This window comes from Ranitomeya imitator, chromosome 1, assembly GCF_032444005.1.
Source record: "Ranitomeya imitator isolate aRanImi1 chromosome 1, aRanImi1.pri, whole genome shotgun sequence".
Classification (NCBI taxonomy): Eukaryota; Metazoa; Chordata; class Amphibia; order Anura; family Dendrobatidae; genus Ranitomeya; species Ranitomeya imitator.
Window position 1 is genome coordinate 828732620 of NC_091282.1, and position 13763 is coordinate 828746382.

At 47.2% G+C, this 13763-nt stretch overlaps 21 pseudogenes; all 21 read left to right on the top strand.

Moving 5' to 3' along the window:
* The first annotated feature begins 770 nt into the window (after positions 1–770).
* LOC138659702 (5S ribosomal RNA) lies at positions 771–889 on the top strand (annotated as a pseudogene).
* A 76-nt stretch (positions 890–965) lies between these two features.
* On the top strand, positions 966–1084 carry LOC138659041 (5S ribosomal RNA; annotated as a pseudogene).
* A 76-nt stretch (positions 1085–1160) lies between these two features.
* LOC138659938 (5S ribosomal RNA) lies at positions 1161–1279 on the top strand (annotated as a pseudogene).
* Positions 1280–1355: 76 nt separating this feature from the next.
* LOC138659219 (5S ribosomal RNA) lies at positions 1356–1474 on the top strand (annotated as a pseudogene).
* Positions 1475–1550: 76 nt separating this feature from the next.
* LOC138659220 (5S ribosomal RNA) lies at positions 1551–1669 on the top strand (annotated as a pseudogene).
* An 855-nt stretch (positions 1670–2524) lies between these two features.
* LOC138659724 (5S ribosomal RNA) lies at positions 2525–2643 on the top strand (annotated as a pseudogene).
* Positions 2644–3304: 661 nt separating this feature from the next.
* LOC138659204 (5S ribosomal RNA) lies at positions 3305–3423 on the top strand (annotated as a pseudogene).
* A 271-nt stretch (positions 3424–3694) lies between these two features.
* Positions 3695–3813, top strand: LOC138658688 (5S ribosomal RNA; annotated as a pseudogene).
* Positions 3814–4479: 666 nt separating this feature from the next.
* LOC138659520 (5S ribosomal RNA) lies at positions 4480–4598 on the top strand (annotated as a pseudogene).
* A 76-nt stretch (positions 4599–4674) lies between these two features.
* Positions 4675–4793, top strand: LOC138659042 (5S ribosomal RNA; annotated as a pseudogene).
* Positions 4794–5064: 271 nt separating this feature from the next.
* LOC138659221 (5S ribosomal RNA) lies at positions 5065–5183 on the top strand (annotated as a pseudogene).
* A 76-nt stretch (positions 5184–5259) lies between these two features.
* LOC138659939 (5S ribosomal RNA) lies at positions 5260–5378 on the top strand (annotated as a pseudogene).
* A 76-nt stretch (positions 5379–5454) lies between these two features.
* LOC138659222 (5S ribosomal RNA) lies at positions 5455–5573 on the top strand (annotated as a pseudogene).
* A 76-nt stretch (positions 5574–5649) lies between these two features.
* Positions 5650–5768, top strand: LOC138659224 (5S ribosomal RNA; annotated as a pseudogene).
* An 855-nt stretch (positions 5769–6623) lies between these two features.
* Positions 6624–6742, top strand: LOC138658783 (5S ribosomal RNA; annotated as a pseudogene).
* Positions 6743–7208: 466 nt separating this feature from the next.
* On the top strand, positions 7209–7327 carry LOC138658692 (5S ribosomal RNA; annotated as a pseudogene).
* A 271-nt stretch (positions 7328–7598) lies between these two features.
* Positions 7599–7717, top strand: LOC138659940 (5S ribosomal RNA; annotated as a pseudogene).
* An 861-nt stretch (positions 7718–8578) lies between these two features.
* Positions 8579–8697, top strand: LOC138659725 (5S ribosomal RNA; annotated as a pseudogene).
* A 76-nt stretch (positions 8698–8773) lies between these two features.
* Positions 8774–8892, top strand: LOC138659944 (5S ribosomal RNA; annotated as a pseudogene).
* Positions 8893–9163: 271 nt separating this feature from the next.
* On the top strand, positions 9164–9282 carry LOC138659941 (5S ribosomal RNA; annotated as a pseudogene).
* A 1055-nt stretch (positions 9283–10337) lies between these two features.
* On the top strand, positions 10338–10456 carry LOC138659756 (5S ribosomal RNA; annotated as a pseudogene).
* The last annotated feature ends 3307 nt before the right edge of the window (positions 10457–13763 follow it).

Genomic DNA, 13763 nt, shown 5'->3' on the forward strand with positions numbered 1-13763 from the left:
AAGCTGAATGTGCCTGCCCTCGTCAGATCCCAAATGCAAAGCAGCTTGAGGCTGGGCAAGTACCAGCATGGGAGACTGGCTGGGAATCCCTGGTACCGTTGACGTGCTTTTTGTTTTTATCACAGCTTATCCTTACGATTTTTTTCCGCTTGAAAAGACCCGCACTGGTGTTAACTATTTGTCAATGGTCACTCTAAGCTGAATGTGCCTGCCCTCGTCAGATCGCAAATGCAAAGCAGCTTGAGGCTGGGCAAGTACCAGCATGAGAGATTGGCTGGGAATCCCTGGTACCGTTGACGTGCTTTTTGTTTTTATCAAAACTTACCCTTACAATTTTTTGCCGCTTGAAAAGACCCAAATTTGTGCTACAGACCTATCTGTCAATTACTTCTTTATGCTGAATGGGCCTGCCCTCGTCAGATCGCAAATGCTGAGCTACTTGAGGCTGGGCAAGTACCAGCATGGGAGACTGGCTGGGAATTCCGGGTACCGTTGACATGCTTTTTAGTTTTCATCAAAGCTTTGTATTACGATTCTCTTCCTCTTGAAAAAACTTGCGGAGTTGCTAACAATCCATCAATGGCCGCACTAAGCTCAATGTTCCTGCCTTCGTCAGATCACAAATGCAAAGTAGCTTGAGGCTGGGCAAGTATCAGCTTGGTAGACTGGCAGGGAATCCCTGGCACGGTTCCCACATTGTTTTGTTTTTATCAAAGCTTACACTTACGATTTTTTCCGCTTGAAAAGACCCGCACAGTGTGTAACTGTCTGTCAATGGCCACTCTAAGCTGAATGTGCCTGCTCTCGTCAGATCGCAAATGCAAAGCAGCTTGAGGCTGGGCAAGTACCAGCATGGGAGACTGGCTGGGAATCCCTTGTGCCATTGACGTTTCTTTTTTTTTCATCAAAGCTTACCCTTACGATTCTATTCCGCTTGAAAAGGCCCGCAGAGTTGCTCACTATCTGTCAATGGCCACTCTAAGCTGAATGTGCCTGCTCTCGTCAGATCGCAAATGCTAAGCAGCTTGAGGCTGGGCAAGTACCAGCATGGGAGACTGGCTGGGAATCCCTGGTACCGCTGACGTGCTTTTTGTTTTTATCAAAGCTTACCCTTACGATTTTTTTCCGCTTGAAAAGACCCGCACTGGTGCTAACTATCTGTCAACGGTCACTCTAAGCTGAATGTGCCTGCCCTCGTCAGATCGCAAATGCAAAGCAGCTTGAGGCTGGGCAAGTACCAGCATGGGAGACTGGCTGGGAATCCCTGGTACCGTTGACGTGCTTTTTGTTTTTATCAAAGCTTACCCTTACGATTTTTTTCCGCTTGAAAAGACCCGCACTGGTGCTAACTATCTGTCAATGGTCACTCTAAGCTGAATGTGCCTGCCCTCGTCAGATCGCAAATGCAAAGCAGCTTGAGGCTGGGCAAGTACCAGCATGGGAGACTGGCTGGGAATCCCTGGTACCGTTGACGTGCTTTTTGTTTTTATCAAAGCTTACCCTTACGATTTTTTTCCGCTTGAAAAGACCCGCACTGGTGCTAACAATCTGTCAATGGTCACTCTAAGCTGAATGTGCCTGCCCTCGTCAGATCGCAAATGCAAAGCAGCTTGAGGCTGGGCAAGTACCAGCATGGGAGACTGGCTGGGAATCCCTGGTACCGTTGACGTGCTTTTTGTTTTTATCAAAGCTTACCCTTACGATTTTTTTCCGCTTGAAAAGACCCGCACTGGTGCTAACTATCTGTCAACGGTCACTCTAAGCTGAATGTGCCTGCCCTCGTCAGATCGCAAAGCAGCTTGAGGCTGGGCAAGTACCAGCATGGGAGACTGGCTGGGAATCCCTGGTACCGTTAACGTGCTTTTTGTTTTTATCAAAGCTTACCCTTACGATTTTTTGCCGCTTGAAAAGACCCGCACTGGTGCTAACTATCTGTCAACGGTCACTCTAAGCTGAATGTGCCTGTCCTTGTCAGATCGCAAATGCAAAGCAGCTTGAGGCTGGGCAAGTACCAGCAAGGGAGACTGGCTGGGAATCCCTGGTACCGTTGACGTGCTTTTTGTTTTTATCAAAGCTTACCCTTACAATTTTTTGCCGCTTGAAAAGACCCAAATTTGTGCTACAGACCTATCTGTCAATTACTTCTTTATGCTGAATGGGCCTGCCCTCGTCAGATCGCAAATGCTGAGCTACTTGAGGCTGGGCAAGTACCAGCATGGGAGACTGGCTGGGAATTCCTGGTACCGTTGACATGCTTTTTAGTTTTCATCAAAGCTTTGTATTACGATTCTCTTCCTCTTGAAAAAACTTGCGGAGTTGCTAACAATCCATCAATGGCCGCACTAAGCTCAATGTTCCTGCCTTCGTCAGATCACAAATGCAAAGTAGCTTGAGGCTGGGCAAGTATCAGCTTGGTAGACTGGCAGGGAATCCCTGGCACGGTTCCCACATTGTTTTGTTTTTATCAAAGCTTACACTTACGATTATTTCCGCTTGAAAAGACCCGCACAGGTGCTAACTGTCTGTCAATGGCCACTCTAAGCTGAATGTACCTGCCCTCGTCAGATCGCAAATGCAAAGCAGCTTGAGGCTGGGCAAGTACCAGCATGGGAGACTGGCTGGGAATCCCTGGTGCCATTGACGTTTCTTTTTTTTTCATCAAAGCTTACCCTTACGATTCTATTCCTCTTGAAAAGGCCCGCAGAGTTGCTCACTATCTGTCAATGGCCACTCTAAGCTGTATGTGCCTGCTCTCGTCAGATCGCAAATGCTAAGCAGCTTCAGGCTGGGCAAGTACCAGCATGGGAGACTGGCTGGGAATCCCTGTTACCGTTGATGTGCTTTTTGTTTTTATCAAAGCTTACCCTTACGATTTTTTTCCGCTTGAAAAGACCCGCACTGGTGCTAACTATCTGTCAATGGTCACTCTAAGCTGAATGTTTCTGCCCTCGTCAGATCGCAAATGCAAAGCAGTTTGAGGCTGGGCAAGTACCAGCATGGGAGACTGGCTGGGAATCCCTGGTACCGTTGACGTGCTTTTTGTTTTTATCAAAGCTTACCCTTACGATTTTTTTCCGCTTGAAAAGACCCGCACTGGTGCTAACTATCTGTCAATGGTCACTCTAAGCTGAATGTGCCTGCCCTCGTCAGATCGCAAATGCAAAGCAGCTTGAGGCTGGGCAAGTACCAGCATGGGAGACTGGCTGGGAATCCCTGGTGCTATTGACGTTTCTTTTTTTTTCATCAAAGCTTACCCTTTCGATTCTATTCCTCTTAAAAAGGCCCGCAGAGTTGCTCACTATCTGTCAATGGCCACTCTAAGCTGAATGTGCCTGCTCTCGTCAGATCGCAAATGCTAAGCAGCTTGAGGCTGGGCAAGTACCAGCATGGGAGACTGGCTGGGAATTCCTGGTACAGTTGACGTGCTTTTTGTTTTTATCAAAGCTTACCCTTACGATTTTTTTCCGCTTGAAAAGACCCGCACTGGTGCTAACTATCTGTCAATGGTCACTCTAAGCTGAGTGTGCCTGCCCTCATCAGATCGCAAATGCAAAGCAGCTTGAGGCTGGGCAAGTACCAGCATGGGAGACTGGCTGGGAATCCCTGGTACCGTTGACGTGCTTTTTGTTTTTATCAAAGCTTACCCTTACAATTTTTTGCCGCTTGAAAAGACCCGCACTGGTGCTAACTATCTGTCAACGGTCACTCTAAGCTGAATGTGCCTGCCCTCGTCAGATCGCAAATGCAAAGCAGCTTGAGGCTGGGCAAGTACCAGCATGGGAGACTCGCTGGGAATCCCTGGTACCGTTGACGTGCTTTTTGTTTTTATCACAGCTTATCCTTACGATTTTTTTCCGCTTGAAAAGACCCGCACTGGTGTTAACTATTTGTCAGTGGTCACTCTAAGCTGAATGTGCCTGCCCTCGTCAGATCGCAAATGCAAAGCAGCTTGAGGCTGGGCAAGTACCAGCATGGGAGATTGGCTGGGAATCCCTGGTACCGTTGACGTGCTTTTTGTTTTTATCAAAACTTACCCTTACAATTTTTTGCCGCTTGAAAAGACCCAAATTTGTGCTACAGACCTATCTGTCAATTACTTCTTTATGCTGAATGGGCCTGCCCTCGTCAGATCGCAAATGCTGAGCTACTTGAGGCTGGGCAAGTACCAGCATGGGAGACTGGCTGGGAATTCCGGGTACCGTTGACATGCTTTTTAGTTTTCATCAAAGCTTTGTATTACGATTCTCTTCCTCTTGAAAAAACTTGCGGAGTTGCTAACAATCCATCAATGGCCGCACTAAGCTCAATGTTCCTGCCTTCGTCAGATCACAAATGCAAAGTAGCTTGAGGCTGGGCAAGTATCAGCTTGGTAGACTGGCAGGGAATCCCTGGCACGGTTCCCACATTGTTTTGTTTTTATCAAAGCTTACACTTACGATTTTTTCCGCTTGAAAAGACCCGCACAGTGTGTAACTGTCTGTCAATGGCCACTCTAAGCTGAATGTGCCTGCCCTCGTCAGATCGCAAATGCAAAGCAGCTTGAGGCTGGGCAAGTACCAGCATGGGAGACTGGCTGGGAATCCCTTGTGCCATTGACATTTCTTTTTTTTTCATCAAAGCTTACCCTTACGATTCTATTCCGCTTGAAAAGGCCCGCAGAGTTGCTCACTATCTGTCAATGGCCACTCTAAGCTGAATGTGCCTGCTCTCGTCAGATCGCAAATGCTAAGCAGCTTGAGGCTGGGCAAGTACCAGCATGGGAGACTGGCTGGGAATCCCTGGTACCGCTGACGTGCTTTTTGTTTTTATCAAAGCTTACCCTTACGATTTTTTTCCGCTTGAAAAGACCCGCACTGGTGCTAACGATCTGTCAATGGTCACTCTAAGCTGAATGTGCCTTCCCTCGTCAGATCGCAAATGCAAAGCAGCTTGAGGCTGGGCAAGTACCAGCATGGGAGACTGGCTGGGAATCCCTGGTACCGTTGACGTGCTTTTTGTTTTTATCAAAGCTTACCCTTACGATTTTTTTCCGCTTGAAAAGACCCGCACTGGTGCTAACTATCTGTCAATGGTCACTCTAAGCTGAATGTGCCTGCCCTCGTCAGATCGCAAATGCAAAGCAGCTTGAGGCTGGGCAAGTACCAGCATGGGAGACTGGCTGGGAATCCCTGGTACCGTTGACGTGCTTTTTGTTTTTATCAAAGCTTACCCTTACGATTTTTTTCCGCTTGAAAAGACCCGCACTGGTGCTAACTATCTGTCAACGGTCACTCTAAGCTGAATGTGCCTGCCCTCGTCAGATCGCAAATGCAAAGCAGCTTGAGGCTGGGCAAGTACCAGCATGGGAGACTGGCTGGGAATCCCTGGTACCGTTGACGTGCTTTTTGTTTTTATCAAAGCTTACCCTTACTATTTTTTTCCGCTTGAAAAGACCCGCACTGGTGCTAACTATCTGTCAATGGTCACTCTAAGCTGAATGTGCCTGCCCTCGTCAGATCGCAAATGCAAAGCAGCTTGAGGCTGGGCAAGTACCAGCATGGGAGACTGGCTGGGAATCCCTGGTACCGTTGACGTGCTTTTTGTTTTTATCAAAGCTTACCCTTACGATTTTTTTCCGCTTGAAAAGACCCGCACTGGTGCTAACAATCTGTCAATGGTCACTCTAAGCTGAATGTGCCTGCCCTCGTCAGATCGCAAATGCAAAGCAGCTTGAGGCTGGGCAAGTACCAGCATGGGAGACTGGCTGGGAATCCCTGGTACCGTTGACGTGCTTTTTGTTTTTATCAAAGCTTACCCTTACGATTTTTTTCCGCTTGAAAAGACCCGCACTGGTGCTAACTATCAGTCAACGGTCACTCTAAGCTGAATGTGCCTGCCCTCGTCAGATCGCAAAGCAGCTTGAGGCTGGGCAAGTACCAGCATGGGAGACTGGCTGGGAATCCCTGGTACCGTTAACGTGCTTTTTGTTTTTATCAAAGCTTACCCTTACGATTTTTTGCCGCTTGAAAAGACCCGCACTGGTGCTAACTATCTGTCAACGGTCACTCTAAGCTGAATGTGCCTGTCCTTGTCAGATCGCAAATGCAAAGCAGCTTGAGGCTGGGCAAGTACCAGCAAGGGAGACTGGCTGGGAATCCCTGGTACCGTTGACGTGCTTTTTGTTTTTATCAAAGCTTACCCTTACAATTTTTTGCCGCTTGAAAAGACCCAAATTTGTGCTACAGACCTATCTGTCAATTACTTCTTTATGCTGAATGGGCCTGCCCTCGTCAGATCGCAAATGCTGAGCTACTTGAGGCTGGGCAAGTACCAGCATGGGAGACTGGCTGGGAATTCCTGGTACCGTTGACATGCTTTTTAGTTTTCATCAAAGCTTTGTATTACGATTCTCTTCCTCTTGAAAAAACTTGCGGAGTTGCTAACAATCCATCAATGGCCGCACTAAGCTCAATGTTCCTGCCTTCGTCAGATCACAAATGCAAAGTAGCTTGAGGCTGGGCAAGTATCAGCTTGGTAGACTGGCAGGGAATCCCTGGCACGGTTCCCACATTGTTTTGTTTTTATCAAAGCTTACACTTACGATTATTTCCGCTTGAAAAGACCCGCACAGGTGCTAACTGTCTGTCAATGGCCACTCTAAGCTGAATGTGCCTGCCCTCGTCAGATCGCAAATGCAAAGCAGCTTGAGGCTGGGCAAGTACCAGCATGGGAGACTGGCTGGGAATCCCTGGTGCCATTGACGTTTCTTTTTTTTTCATCAAAGCTTACCCTTACGATTCTATTCCTCTTGAAAAGGCCCGCAGAGTTGCTCACTATCTGTCAATGGCCACTCTAAGCTGTATGTGCCTGCTCTCGTCAGATCGCAAATGCTAAGCAGCTTCAGGCTGGGCAAGTACCAGCATGGGAGACTGGCTGGGAATCCCTGTTACCGTTGATGTGCGTTTTGTTTTTATCAAAGCTTACCCTTACGATTTTTTTCCGCTTGAAAAGACCCGCACTGGTGCTAACTATCTGTCAATGGTCACTCTAAGCTGAATGTTTCTGCCCTCGTCAGATCGCAAATGCAAAGCAGCTTGAGGCTGGGCAAGTACCAGCATGGGAGACTGGCTGGGAATCCCTGGTACCGTTGACGTGCTTTTTGTTTTTATCAAAGCTTACCCTTACGATTTTTTTCCGCTTGAAAAGACCCGCACTGGTGCTAACTATCTGTCAATGGTCACTCTAAGCTGAATGTGCCTGCCCTCGTCAGATCGCAAATGCAAAGCAGCTTGAGGCTGGGCAAGTACCAGCATGGGAGACTGGCTGGGAATCCCTGGTACCGTTGACTTGCTTTTTGTTTTTATCAAAGCTTACCCTTACGATTTTTTTCCGCTTGAAAAGACCCGCACTGGTGCTAACTATCTGTCAATGGTCACTCTAAGCTGAATGTGCCTGCCCTCGTCAGATCGCAAATGCAAAGCAGCTTGAGGCTGGGCAAGTACCAGCATGGGAGACTGGCTGGGAATCCTTGGTACAGTTGACGTGCTTTTTGTTTTTATCAAAGCTTACCCTTACGATTTTTTTCCGCTTGAAAAGACCCGCACTGGTGCTAACTATCTGTCAACGGTCACTCTAAGCTGAATGTGCCTGCCCTCGTCAGATCGCAAATGCAAAGCAGCTTGAGGCTGGGCAAGTACCAGCATGGGAGACTGGCTGGGAATCCCTGGTACCGTTGACGTGCTTTTTGTTTTTATCAAAGCTTACCCTTACGATTTTTTTCCGCTTGAAAAGACCCGCACTGGTGCTACCTATCTGTCAACGGTCACTCTAAGCTGAATGTGCCTGCCCTCGTCAGATCGCAAATGCAAAGCAGCTTGAGGCTGGGCAAGTACCAGCATGGGAGACTGGATGGGAATCCCTGGTACCGTTAACGTGCTTTTTGTTTTTATCAAAGCTTACCCTTACGATTTTTTGCCGCTTGAAAAGACCCGCACTGGTGCTAACTATCTGTCAACGGTCACTCAAAGCTGAATGTGCCTGTCCTCGTCAGATCGCAAATGCAAAGCAGCTTGAGGCTGGGCAAGTACCAGCAAGGGAGACTGGCTGGGAATCCCTGGTACCGTTGACGTGCTTTTTGTTTTTATCAAAGCTTACCCTTACAATTTTTTGCCGCTTGAAAAGACCCAAATTTGTGCTACAGACCTATCTGTCAATTACTTCTTTATGCTGAATGGGCCTGCCCTCGTCAGATCGCAAATGCTGAGCTACTTGAGGCTGGGCAAGTACCAGCATGGGAGACTGGCTGGGAATTCCTGGTACCGTTGACATGCTTTTTAGTTTTCATCAAAGCTTTGTATTACGATTCTCTTCCTCTTGAAAAAACTTGCGGAGTTGCAAACAATCCATCAATGTCCGCACTAAGCTCAATGTTCCTGCCTTCGTCAGATCACAAATGCAAAGTAGCTTGAGGCTGGGCAAGTATCAGCTTGGTAGACTGGCAGGGAATCCCTGGCACGGTTCCCACATTGTTTTGTTTTTATCAAAGCTTACACTTACGATTTTTTCCGCTTGAAAAGACCCGCACAGGTGCTAACTGTCTGTCAATGGCCACTCTAAGCTGAATGTACCTGCCCTCGTCAGATCGCAAATGCAAAGCAGCTTGAGGCTGGGCAAGTACCAGCATGGGAGACTGGCTGGGAATCCCTGGTGCCATTGACGTTTCTTTTTTTTTCATCAAAGCTTACCCTTACGATTCTATTCCTCTTGAAAAGGCCCGCAGAGTTGCTCACTATCTGTCAATGGCCACTCTAAGCTGAATGTGCCTGCTCTCGTCAGATCGCAAATGCTAAGCAGCTTGAGGCTGGGCAAGTACCAGCATGGGAGACTGGCTGGGAATCCCTGGTACCGTTGACGTGCTTTTTGTTTTTATCAAAGCTTACCCTTACGATTTTTTTCCGCTTGAAAAGACCCGCACTGGTGCTAACTATCTGTAAATGGTCACTCTAAGCTGAATGTGCCTGCCCTCGTCAGATCGCAAATGCAAAGCAGCTTGAGGCTGGGCAAGTACCAGCATGGGAGACTGGCTGGGAATCCCTGGTCCCGTTAACGTGCTTTTTGTTTTTATCAAGGCTTACCCTTACGATTTTTTTCCGCTTGAAAAGACCCGCACTGGTGCTAACTATCTGTCAACGGTCACTCTAAGCTGAATGTGCCTGCCCTCGTCAGATCGCAAATGCAAAGCAGCTTGAGGCTGGGCAAGTACCAGCATGGGAGACTGGCTGGGAATCCCTGGTACCGTTGACGTGCTTTTTGTTTTTATCAAAGCTTACCCTTACGATTTTTTTCCGCTTGAAAAGACCCGCACTGGTGCTAACTATCTGTCAGCGGTCACTCTAAGCTGAATGTGCCTGCCCTCGTCAGATCGCAAATGCAAAGCAGCTTGAGGCTGGGCAAGTACCAGCATGGGATACTGGCTGGGAATCCCTGGTACCGTTAACGTGCTTTTTGTTTTTATCAAGCTTACCCTTACGATTTTTTGCCGCTTGAAAAGACCCGCACTGGTGCTAACTATCTGTCAACGGTCACTCTAAGCTGTATGTGCCTGTCCTCGTCAGATCGCAAATGCAAAGCAGCTTGAGGCTGGGCAAGTACCAGCAAGGGAGACTGGCTGGGAATCCCTGGTACCGTTGACGTGCTTTTTGTTTTTATCAAAGTTTACCCTTACAATTTTTTGCCGCTTGACAAGACCCAAATTTGTGCTACAGACCTATCTGTCAATTACTTCTTTATGCTGAATGGGCCTGCCCTCGTCAGATCGCAAATGCTGAGCTACTTGAGGCTGGGCAAGTACCAGCATGGGAGACTGGCTGGGAATTCCTGGTACCGTTGACATGCTTTTTAGTTTTCATCAAAGCTTTGTATTACGATTCTCTTCCTCTTGAAAAAACTTGCGGAGTTGCTAACAATCCATCAATGGCCGCACTAAGCTCAATGTTCCTGCCTTCGTCAGATCACAAATGCAAAGTAGCTTGAGGCTGGGCAAGTATCAGCTTGGTAGACTGGCAGGGAATCCCTGGCACGGTTCCCACATTGTTTTGTTTTTTTCAAAGCTTACACTTACGATTTTTTCCGCTTGAAAAGACCCGCACAGGTGCTAACTGTCTGTCAATGGCCACTCTAAGCTGAATGTACCTGCCCTCGTCAGATCGCAAATGCAAAGCAGCTTGAGGCTGGGCAAGTACGAGCATGGGAGACTGGCTGGGAATCCCTGGTGCCATTGAAGTTTCTTTTTTTTTCATCAAAGCTTACCCTTACGATTCTATTCCTCTTGAAAAGGCCCGCAGAGTTGCTCACTATCTGTCAATGGCCACTCTAAGCTGAATGTGCCTGCTCTCGTCAGATCGCAAATGCTAAGCAGCTTGAGGCTGGGCAAGTACCAGCATGGGTGACTGGCTGGGAATCCCTGGTACCGTTGACGTGCTTTTTGTTTTTATCAAAGCTTACCCTTACAATGTTTTGCCGCTTGAAAAGACCCAAATTTGTGCTACAGACCTATCTGTCAATTACTTCTTTATGCTGAATGGGCCTGCCCTCGTCAGATCGCAAATGCTGAGCTACTTGAGGCTGGGCAAGTACCAGCATGGGAGACTGGCTGGGAATTCCTGGTACCGTTGACATGCTTTTTAGTTTTCATCAAAGCTTTGTATTACGATTCTCTTCCTCTTGAAAAAACTTGCGGAGTTGCTAATGTGACGCCCAGGAGACCGGGATACTCAGCACCGGACCAATGGAGTCTGTCTCTTGAGGGGGATGTCACGGGTGGCTTGATCCGGTGCTGTGGCCTCAGGCCATGCACAGTGTAAGGGGTATCATGAGGGGACAGGCACTTACTTGATCAGCAGCAGGTTCTCCCAGCGGTGACGATCTCGATCCTGGATAGATGGCTATTGTCCAAATGAAAGACTGAGGCACTGAAACGTTTAACCAGTTTACTTTAACATAAAAGGATTTACAACCAGTCCTGTCACCGGAGTCTGTATGGGAACTCTGAGTTACTTTGACCCTGCCGGGGTCTTCGCCTCTTATTGTGCGCAATTTCTGTGTGGCCCTGCTGCTGTATGTGAACTGGCTGCCGGCCCAATCTGTCCCCTCCGGGTCCTGGTTCGACGGGCAACCCGAGTCCTTTTATCGGTTTACCCCCTCTGGGAGTACCGCTGAACTCTGTGTCTGTTGCTGCATCCGACCCTAGTGAAGCTGATATCACCTCACGTTTTTCCAGTTGCTGTATTATATATAATGAATACAGCCACGGATCCGGTATCCGTCTTTGCGCCTGTTCTGGGTAGTGATTAATGCTACCCGGTTCTCACAATGTCCTTTTTCTCTATCCCTCTTCTCCTCAGGCCGGTGATTTAGGCCTGGTAACAGTCACAGGGCTGTTAGAGATTCAACTGTATGACCTCTCACTATCAGCTCCTTAGCCCAACTGCCATTTCTTCTCTCAGACCAGAATGGATCAAGGGGAGTCTCTGGAGCTCCCCCTTCTGGCCGGAGGTGGTAGTGCAGTCTTGCTATTTTAGTATTTGTACTTACTGTCAGTAACTATTTTTGTGGCAAATACCCCTAGGGGTGCCACATTCCCCCTTAGTTAAGAACAGTACTCCGGGACTGTGGGACAATAACATTTTGAAATAACAATTAATATGTACAGAGTCTTAAAAATGAAAAGTTACAAAAACCACTCAAGGAAACAAAAATAGAGTTCTGTAAAAAGTCACTTCAAATAGCGTCCATTAATACAGTTCTATCCTTGAAGGTATTAGGAACGGCACTGTACTTAGTGTCCAGGAATTTAGTTCCATTTTTCCAACGGAGTTATCAATATAAAGTCTAAAGAAAGTTCAAAAAGAGCAAAAAGCAAAGTTCAAAAAGCAGTCTTTCCGGAGCTTTGATTTAGTGCCTCCGGGCTGATAAAAAGTTCAAGAATATGCAATAAGTTCATACAGACAAGTCTCTGTAGGCACTGGGCTTAAACGTTGCAGACTGATAGCAATCACTATACTACATTTTCTGTTTAACTATATACGGCATAACATATATACAATTCACATTATGAGCTTCATAGTTGGTAATCTGCATACCTGGCCGGTAATTGACCCTGGGTACTACGCTGTGATCTACGTAATAGCGGTGTCTCTTCATGTGGTGTACTACTGTCTACTGCGGATGTAGTATCTGCCCGCTCTGCTAAAGATAATTCCACGACTATGGAGTTGGCAAGTCCACCGTGAATGGGATTACTCTGACCAGGAATCTGTTCTTCCTGGCCTGGAACCTCCTGTAGTACGGGGTCAGCCTCTTCCTGTCTTGGGACTTCTGGTATTGGGTTCGGTGTTGGGTAAAAGGCCACCATGGGAACCACTACTGCACCATGGTATGTTAGTAGGGTTTTGGGAAAGTCTCCTATACAGGTGTGATACACTTCCTCTTCTTTTTCCTTTACTGGTTGAACCTGTATGGGTTGAATAACTTCTGGTTCTGGCTGGACAACGTCTGGCTCTTTCAATGCTTCCGGACATAATTTAAGATTGTCTCTTGACACTAGTACAGATGTTAAGCCTCCGTTTTTGCTAATGAGACACATTTTAGGATTATCCACTCTTGTTGGTAAAACTGTGTAGGGTACGGCTTCCCACTGATTGTCCAGTTTATTGGTTCGACGATTTCTCTTGAGCACTTGGTCACCCGGTCTTAATTGGGTCGCTAGAGCATTCTGGTTGAAAGTTCGCTCTTGTCTTTCTCTAGTTTGCTGAAGGCTTCTTTCCACACTCTCTTGCACTTGGCGATACTGCTTTTGCCGTATGATATCCCAATTGGAGTCTTGAACTTCTGCGTCTGGTTTCAGAATTCCCATTTCTAGATCGATTGGTAATTGGCCGGGTCTTGCACGCATAAGGTAAGCTGGGGTGCAGTTGGTGGAGCTCACCGGGACATGATTATACAGATCCACCAAGTCAGGCAATTTCTCTGGCCATTGATTCCTTTCTGTCTCAGGTAAAGTCTTTAGTAGGTCTATTACAATATGGTTCATCTTCTCGCATAAGCCGTTTGTTTGTGGATGATAGGCCGTCGTCCGGATCTTTTTGCAACCATACATATTACAGAATTCTCTGAAGATCTCTGATTCAAAGGCTGTACCTTGGTCGGTGAGAACCTGTTCCGGATATCCATGGGGTCTACAAAAGTACGTTTGGAACGCTTTGGCTGCTGTTTTTGCTGTCAGATCTTTTACGGGTACTACTACCAAGAAACGTGAATAATGGTCCACGATGGTCAAGGCATAGACATAGCCGGACCGGCTTGGTGTCAACTTCACGTGGTCCATGGCTACAAGTTCAAGTGGTTGTTTGGTGATTATGGGCTGCAGTGGTGCTCTTTGGTTCTTTTGATCGTTTCTTCTGAGGTTACACGGGCCACAATATCTGCACCACTGTTCGATTGATTTTCTCATCCCGACCCAATAAAATCTTTCTCTTAGAAGTACTTCTAACTTTTTCCAACCGAAGTGACCAGCACCATTATGGTAAGCTTCGAGGACCATCTTCACATCTTGTTTAGGCACAATAATCTGCCAAACCAATTCATGTGTTTTCGGATTGGTGTATCTTCTACAGAGCTTCCCTTGATACAGGAACATTTTGCCTCTCTCTTTCCAGAGTTGATGCGTCTCTTCTGGGGCATCCTCATAGGGATATGCACTTTGCTCAGTCAACAGTTCCTTCACC